The sequence below is a fragment of the Fistularia commersonii genome, chromosome 28 (genome assembly GCF_037954325.1).
Source record: "Fistularia commersonii isolate RoL2024-O1a breed Wild chromosome 28, RoL_Fcom_v1.0, whole genome shotgun sequence".
Lineage (NCBI taxonomy): Eukaryota > Metazoa > Chordata > Actinopteri > Syngnathiformes > Fistulariidae > Fistularia > Fistularia commersonii.
In genome coordinates this window covers 5,724,913-5,734,293 of record NC_141311.1, presented here as the reverse complement: position 1 = coordinate 5,734,293, position 9,381 = coordinate 5,724,913, and positions in this window count along the sequence as shown.

Below are 9,381 nucleotides of genomic sequence, written 5' to 3'. Positions count from 1 at the left end.
TACATTTTATGATTGATTGGCAGTGGTTCTTCTGTGTTGAGATTTTTGTTAGCCTTGATAAAACATGATAAAAATATTCTGAATTCAAACTTTATTTTCCTGCAGTACAATCCAGTACATTCTTCTTGTTGTGTCAAGAAAGTTGCAAATAAACTCCAGGACAGAATGAAGTTTGATGTGATACGCAGAATATTGACAAAATTCATCACACATTTTTTTTCTTTCAACTACCGTCAACAACTAAGCCAGTCGCACTCAAAATAGAAAAAAATTGAAATAAAAGACAAAATAAGGCTACAACAAAAGCAATACCCCCCCACACACAAACTCTTTGCTAATGTCAATCAAGTTGTCTCCGTGACGGGATATGAAATCTGTTATAAAACGGCAGAGTAGTTTCAATCTGACATTTTGAAAAAGAAAAAAATAATTGTATATTAAAATCAACAACTACCATTGGCCCATGTATGAGGTGTTGATGAGATTCCTCATGAATGAGAAACCTTAAATCACTGATGCAGGCAAAGACCCATCCATATCTCATTTTCCTTTTATTATAAAAGCCGACTGCTTCGTATTAGATGCCATGGTACTTGGTAGCTACTTCCTATCTGATTCTGTGTCTCTAAATTGAGACGCCCTTTATTCATGTCACAGTTAAGACTAATTGTAAATGAAACAATGTTGTTCCAACTGCACTCCATTTTCTTGTACATATCCACTGGCTAACAATGGTATTTAAAGTGTATTCTTCTATAACTTTTGATTAGCCAGCCAATACCATCTTTAATCAGCAGGCACCAATAAGGTCACAACTCAGTCAATTGTAGCTTTGTTATACAGAGAATCCCTGCAAAGTAATGAAACAGCCACTGTTTCCATGGGATGTTTTGAAGAGTACTCGGCCCTTTTCTTTGCCAAAAATTCTAATATGGAAGAGAGTTGGGGAAAATTCTGTCCGTATATGTTGACCTAAAATGCTGTCATTTCATTTTTTCTCAAGCATTCTTGTAATGTTTATTATAAATACACAAGCTCCAGGCGATATATATTACATGTAGAGGTGGCAATGACAATACACTGTCGTCGATGTGTATTACAAATCAACAAATTATTCACTGGTTAACTAGAAATGTCTGATTGACCAGTCTAACCTTCAAAGTAAATACCAGAGAAACTATTGTAAATGTCATGAACTTGAAATGTCATGAACTTTGAAAGAATCTAAGGTGAAATACACCTCTGATGCATCCAAATGTCTAGCAGGACACAATAAAATCAATTACGATTGAATCCATTGATATGCGTAACAATCAGATTAAACGCATCAGGACGCTCTATTTGAATTTGTGTTGCAGCCGCCTCGAGGACTTCACAACTAGCTACATCTTTTATAATGTCTGCCTTAAAAACCCATTAAAATTCCTCTGAGGCTTCCTCCCTGAAAACTTCACACACTTCACGAGCTTGTGGGTGTAATCTCTGTATTGTGGAGAAGACATCTAAAGAGGAGCAGCTGCAGATGCTGTCCCAGAAAGCACAGAAAAAAGGAGACTGCTTCAAAATGGAAAAAAAAGCATGAATGATATAAAAAATACAGATGTTGATAGAACATGCTTTAGAAAGCCTATATTTATTGGCTGATTATTTCATATACCAGTTGCTCTGCATTAATCAGCATTAAGGGATGTAATGAAAGCTCTAGATTTACCCTGACAGACTCCGATTATCCAACAAGAATACTTCTGTTTGGATGACATTATTTAAGTATTTCCATAAAGACATTTCTTTGGCCAACCTAATGAGCCAAATCCATGGGGGGATAATGAGGATGCTCCTTTTCGGCATTGGACAATGAGAGGTGCAGACTTCTTTCTAGATTGTTTGAAAGTTGGCAGCCAGACAGCCCTCCAGGGGAAATCTCATTAACTACCGAAATGGTATTCAAGCAAACCTCTACCTGCATCACTGCACTTTTTCAATATGTCTAATTTTTCCCAAGGTGTTATCGCTTGCATGTTGACATGCTACATACTGTACATCTAAATTAAAGATGTACAAAACAATCCTTTCATGTTTTTTTTTTTTCCAACAGATGCTTAAAGTATTTGTTTCAGGATATTATATTTTCAAGCTGTGTCTGCAGATCTTTCTCACGCTGAATGCAACACAACGCGGCCATGTGATGAGCACTTAGTGCTTGTGCACACTAATGCATCACTAACCACAGGAAAACCTTTCCCCTCACCTCGTTTCAGCTGCCGTGTAGAGCATGTGCCGGCCGCCTTACGTTCAGAAAGGTCAAGTGCAGAGTGGGTCTTCAGGCGCACAGTTCACTAATTAGGGTGCTGTGGTGAGAAGTGTATATCAACCTCTGCTGGGACACCCCAGCAGTTGCCATACTCAAGGGTAATAAACATAGAGTACCACATGCAAGCAAGGTGTACTTTGCACTGTTCACTTGCAAATTATGAAAGAAATGAAGGCTTTGAACACCACAGGCTTCCTTTCTCCTCCATGTATATTCAGTCAGAAAGTTCTCAAAAAAAATAGGATACTTTTATCAATTTAAAAATGAACTAAATAGAGATGTTGCACACCAACACTGCAGTGCTGGCTCTGACAATGGACATACATTAGGGAGCTGCATCATTACCCTAAATGGTTCCACTCCTGTTACATGGGGCAGTATAAAAACTTCTAATTGTTTCAATCAAAAGTAAGCCTGTATCTAATGTGACTCCTTAAGTGTTTTGTAGAATTTGATTTTTTTTCCATTTCACCAGGTTTAATAAATAAAATGTTGCACTGAGCAGTAGGATCCTTAAGAAGAAGCATTATAAAAGAAAAAAAAACACTATATATATATGCTGTATATATCAGTGACGTGCGGTGAGGTTCATGGCTGGTGAGGCACTGACGTCATCAGTCAGATTTACAAACATATGAACCCTACGGAGTAGCTTATTCACCTTTTTACTGGCAGTAGTTAACGCGTTTTGTTTAAAATGTCATATCAGCATTCTTTACATATACGAACTGTAGCATAGAAAAAGCACAGTTCAAAAAATGTTATTATCTTTTACCTTTACTTGTAGATGAAGTCCATGCGCCGCTGAGCGGTTTTCCTTTACCTTAGCATTGTGGATGCTAATGTTGAGTCTTTGCTGTTCATTCAAAGCCAAATCTATCCTGGACATCCCGAATGTTTTAGCGCGATTTGACTTTGAATGTGAGTGGCCGACCGCTCATGTTTGATTAGGTCTCTTTGCAGATTCTTCAGGTCAGAATATCCCATTTGACTCCAGACATTGTCAGAAGTTGAGAAAAGAATGCAGGAAAACCAGAAAAGGCGCTCTCTTACTGGACATCCACACAGCCAGCCTTGTCGTGTGTACCACTCCGTTTGAAAAGACCAAGTCTTCCGTCTCCTAGTCCGAAGTAAATCCGTTAGCGCCGGCGTCGGTCTTCCCTTACTTATTATCTCCTGCTTTCACTGAAAGTCCAGTTTAGAAAATTCTTTCAGTTTAGCTATGTAATCCTCCATTTTGAAAGTAAAGCCAAGCATGAGGAAAAAATGACTGGATGGCTGCACTTGACTTGCTAACTGTTTACAGTAGCTTGCTATTGCAATTCTATTATTCTTTATCCGAGTAGTAAAAAGGCTCCCTTGGATCAGTGGTGCCCCCTACCGTGAGGCCCCGTCACTGCGTGCCTCACTTAGTGTGTCTTCGCTGCCGCTTTACGATCGCTCGGCATGAGAAACACGTTACAGTTGTTAACGAAAAAAATATACACATCAGCTAAAGTGCTGAAATTTAGTTCATATATTAGTGCTTAAAGTGTTTAAAAATTTTAATAGTGACATCCACAGAGACAGCAATACGGTCTCAGCCGCACAGCATGGCAGCGCAGTTATTGTGCAATCCATGGCGGACTCCACTGGCTGCCGTGTCACCGCATGGCTCTTCTTCATATTTAGTGGATTAGTAGTTTTTTTTCAGCGATTTTGAAAAAAAACTACTAAAAATTGTGAAGTTAGGTGGAAATAACTTTATAGTACAAATCACTGAAGAGATAGAACCGTTCGATTTATTTTTTCATTTTACATTTTTTTCTTTCCATGATGCCAGGTGAGGCCCGGCCTCCCCTGCCTCTACTGACTGCACGTCACTGGTATATATATATACAAACACACAATGAAATCCCCATTCAACTTTTTGCCAATCATAAGATATTTCAGTTAAGCTTTTATATCTCTCTCTCCCCGCAATAACATTTTACTGGTTATAATAACAGTCATGGATTACTATAAAGCATCAAGAAACTTTTTACTGTATGTGTTGTGATTATGTGCAGCAGGGCCTCCTCATACTATACATAAATGAAAAACACTATCCAAAACCAAGAGGGATTCAGGGTTTCCACCACTTTGTTTAGTAAGCCTGTATTATTAATTTGAGATTATGCATCAATATTGATGAACAAATCCATCTTTGTGGCAAATTCTCTGTAGGCTTGAATGACTGGTTTCATGTATATTTATGTGTACCCTGGCTCTCAACTAGTCCAGTACTGCCCAGTGACCTTGTGTGCACAATTAGTAACTAGATGAAAGATCTGATCTTCGTTGCACATGGTGGCTATAAAGTGAGTTACAAACAGGAGGTTCTTGAACAGAATCAACATGTGGGTTAGGAGGAAACACTGAGGGGGAGAGAATCGGACAGTTCATCAGTAATCAGAGCTTTACCAAAGTACTGCTCTGGAAGCGACAGTTCTTATACTCGGCTGTACTGCAAAAAAAGTAAACACCCGGTGTGACGTAGGGATAGACCCTTGATGAGACTCACAGAACCATTGGTTTTAGGTCAAAAAGCCATATTACCCAGTTGTTTCACAGTGGATTGGCTATTTGTGGACTAATTACGAGTGGTGGACACGGCAGTTTATCTAACAGAAATAAACCTGATCAACTGGAAAGAACTGCAAATATATATTAAGCTATGTGAAAAACTGTAGCCAAATATGAATGTCTTACTAAATGCTGCCATGGCACAAAGTAAAAGCTCTTCATGCAAACTTTGGCGAGATGCCAGAGTTTGTTTGCCGAGCAAAGAAACTGAAGTATTAGCCAAGCCTCAACACACAGTGATCAATATTCTAAACTGACTTTAAAACTGTGTCTTGTTTCTAATTACCCTTGCAAAACATGCAGGTGTCTTGCTGGCATTATATCTGGTCGACCTTCAACAGTCACTCTCTGTCAGGCAACCCATCAAACCCTCTGGTGGTATAACTGGTGTGCAGCAGTTATCATAATAGGACCCCCCTCCACCCTTCCAGAAAAACCTTCAAACATAATGATGTCTGTTATGCATGCAGTCCAACAAGGCATTTTTGAAATTGAAATATAGTAAACGCCAATGGTAATGTCTCAGCTCTAACAAGTGTTTTTAATACTGCATTGCCCCTTAGCCAAATGTTTTGTCATACTTAATAATGGACATGGGTTGCTGGTGCATTGGGGAAAAACAATATTTACCCTCACTCCAAACAAGCACAGTCAATACATCTCCGTTTTAGAACATGAAATATTGTTCTGGAAAAATTCTCTTACAGATTTATTATGGTTTAGAATTTATATATTTATTTTCTATATATTCCCTCGGCAAAAGAGTTTTCTACTAGTGCTGCTGCTGCTGCTTCTGTAGAGCCTGTGGGTGGTGGTGGTTGTGTGGCAAGGGGCGGGAAATTTGTCAAGCAACACCAGGGAAGTCGCGTACATTTCAAAGAAATATCAGCAATTAATGTGCCAAAACTCAGGCAGCATTTGACATTTGAGACATTTCTCTCAATATCCTCCAGAGTCTAAAAGAGGTTACATGGGGTAATTGAGCAGGGGCCCGAAAATCCACCGCACAGTACTTATTCCAAACTTGGTTGAACAGATCACGTGGCTCCACACTGCTGTAGACCATGTGGAGGCTTTTAATTCAGGAAATGAAATGTATTTGATGGCGATTACTGAAGGCAAATTCAATGTAGAGATGGAGGACTGTCAGCAGCTATGCAGCAGCAGAGACGCAGCTGGCACACACACGGCAAACAAAAAGTCCATGCTGCAGGTGATAAACCAGCTTCCAGCCATTATCGTAGACCCTTCTTCTTCCAACTACATGTATGAAGGACTGACAGACACAATGAGAGGGGAATTTATGCATGTAATGACACAGCTGCTGCGTTGATTTACAAGAAGATTTACAAGACACTCTTGTGTTCACGATGCAAAAGAAAAGCATGATCTATCATTAATGAATTTCACCAAGTGTATGTAGCTTCATCTTTTTCACCACTCCAGCATCTAGTCTCATAAGACTATTGAAACTTTGTGTCTGCCAAAAAATAAAATCAAAGTAGTTCATTTTCTGTGTAAGTACGGCGCTTCTTGCAGAAGTTGGTATAGCGCAGCTAAAAAGAGGATTCTTGAATGTGCAGGTTGTTCATCAAAATACTTGGAGTATGATCTTTATCATTCATTCAATGAAAACCTCCTTACAATCAAGACATGATGTTGGTTTTGTGGTGACACAGGCTGTCATTAAAAACACCTTGATGTTACACTACTTTTGGGTCATTCTCATTGATCATAACAACAACTGAACCAAAGCAGCTGCAGAATTCTGATCTGAAAACTTTGGAAATCTTAGAGCATGATGAGAACTGTTTCATGAAGTGCTTTTAACATGGCGTGGTGGCAAACAGGCCATAGAGTATTTGTGTACATGAATACCTGCTGACGGACAACAGAAAAGCAAGTTCTGTGTGGTCTCTGCATTTCTCTGCATTATCTATGCATTGGAAGAAGGAATTAATGAGCTTTAACGTCCATGAATAAAACTCAGAAAGATCTGTTTTGCACGGAAAATGTCTCCAACCTAAAAGACGCTTTTTGTTGTTGTCATGGTTTGTTTTATACGTGCACCGAACATTTGTGTGATAATTATTAATGTTGGGTTGAAATTTACGGAGGCATCTTTATTGCAGTGGGGCCATAAAACTGTCAGGGGTGCTTTCAAGGTGTGAATGAAATGCCATCAGTGTTGTAAACATGGATACAAGACGTGTTCCGTTGATATAATACCTCATTGACCCTCAATGTGTCTACAAGCATTTGGGAGGAAATTTAGGTGAATAACCGTGTAATTGTGTCACTAATGGCCTGACTTTGGAGATAGTATTCAGAACAAATTCAAAAGACTGTGTCCTTGCTTCTCCCGGCCTGGGATGAATGCTCAGGGAGAAACAATTATACTTTATAGGTAAGCTCTTTGCCGTCACACTGGCTCTCATTTAGTATTTCCATTATATGCTCACTTGTATCCCTTCAGAGAAAACGGTTCAATGCAGTCATATTGATACCTCCTTTTACCACTACTACAACAACCCTTAAACGCCAAACCCACATATTAAATATATAAGGCTGCCTCTCCCTCCTGGTAGCCCTGTCCTGTTGTTACACCTCAAGGAATGTTGCTGACCTTGATTTTAGCAAGTGATCAGCGAATTATTGTGTGAATGACAACAACCGCAAAGACAGTTGAGATAGCAGGATATAGGTGGTTTGCACATGATAATAATTTGACACTTTTGCAAATAAACAAAAGTGGGAACATGGAAGTAACGGTGTGATGGGAGGAGATTGATATAACAATAAAAATATGAATAAAACTGAACGGAAGAAAAGTCAATATACCTCAGGATGCCAAGCAAAATATTCAAGGTAAGTAAAATTGTAATGAAGTTTTAATGAAAGATGTCAATTATCATCAATATCATAATTAATCAAGAAAAAAAATTCAGGCAGGAGGCAATGTGTTCTTGTGAAGACGGTGGCTGTGTGAATGTCAGCAGGTCGCCATCACATGCAAGCGCGGGTGGGGAATTAAATCCACTGATGGAATATATTATAAAACGGCTGGATCTTAATATAGCAAACAATAATGATTTCACAGTAAAAGCCTTGATTTTTTGGAGGGATGGGGCTCAGATGGGATGGATGTAAACTTGTGAGCTGCAAACACTGAAAAGCTCTGATTGTTGATTCCTGTTTTATCTTGTTGCCTCATATTTTATTGTGTTATGTTTGACCTTAAGATTTTTCTTTCTGTAGTTTGTTAGGTTTTATTTTATAATCCTGTATTTGCGTCTTCTTCCTGAGCTCTCTGTCGCAGCTTGTGCTCTGTCTTTTCCTGTCAAGTTTATTTTCTTGACATTCCCTGCTTTCAGCCTCAAAGCTGATTTGCTAGGTCTCACACTCTGCTTTACTTGCTGTCTTTCCTCCATTTGTTTACTTTTCTGGCAATCTTCTGTCTCTTGTCAAATAATCAGTCTTCATCAGCCGTGCTCTGCTCCTCATCTCTCCTCCAATCAGCTCCCCGCCTGCCATGATTATGTCATCCGTCTTGCGTTATGTCATTAGCTTGGCTTGTATTTTATTTCTGTCCAGAGTTTCGTCTTATTCAAGTACTGATATCCCTCTGATTTGCCCTGGTTTATTTCTTTTTTTTTAAATCTGTTTTCTCTTTTAGTTTTACTGTCAGTTATCATTTGTATGCGGCTGTGTTCACGGCCAGTGTCCACTGAAAGAAGGCAGCGCTTTTTGTTTGTTTGTGTGTTTGGCACCATTTTCATCCAGCAATGAACAAGTAACAAGAAATGTCTAAATGTTTTTCAACGGGAAAACTTTCAAGGCTTCGGTGGTAATGACTTCTGAAGGAGCCAATGTTATTTTTTAGCGAACAGTGATTGGTGGTCATTGGATTGGTCACCAACTTCATTGTTGAAAACTAGGCCTGACTGATGTGCATGACTGTGAATTCACAAATCTGTTTTTACATTTATACTGCTCAGAAAAACAAAGGTCACACTTTAACAACAAAATTTAACTCCAACTCAATCACATGTCTGTGAAATCAAACTGTCAACTGATTTATTTTGACTTGTTTAAGGATATGACATCAAAGTTGGACCAGCCTGTAGTGTGTTTTTCCACTTTAATTTTGAGTGTGACTCTAAATCCAGACCTCCATGGGTTAATAAATGTGATTTCCATTGATAATTTGTGTGATTTTGTTGTCAGCATATTCAGCTATGAAAAGTAATTAATAAGAATATTTAATTAATTCAGATCTAGGATGTGTTATTATAGTGTTCCCTTTACTTCATTTTATTTTGAGCAATGTATATCAAATATAACATAATGAACAGAGTTTGGCAGCCTAAAAAGGCAGTGAAAATATAGGTTAGAATACTTGTATTGACACAACAAAGATGTGAACTGTTCTGCTAAGACAAGGTGTTATTTGTTTATAAATGATT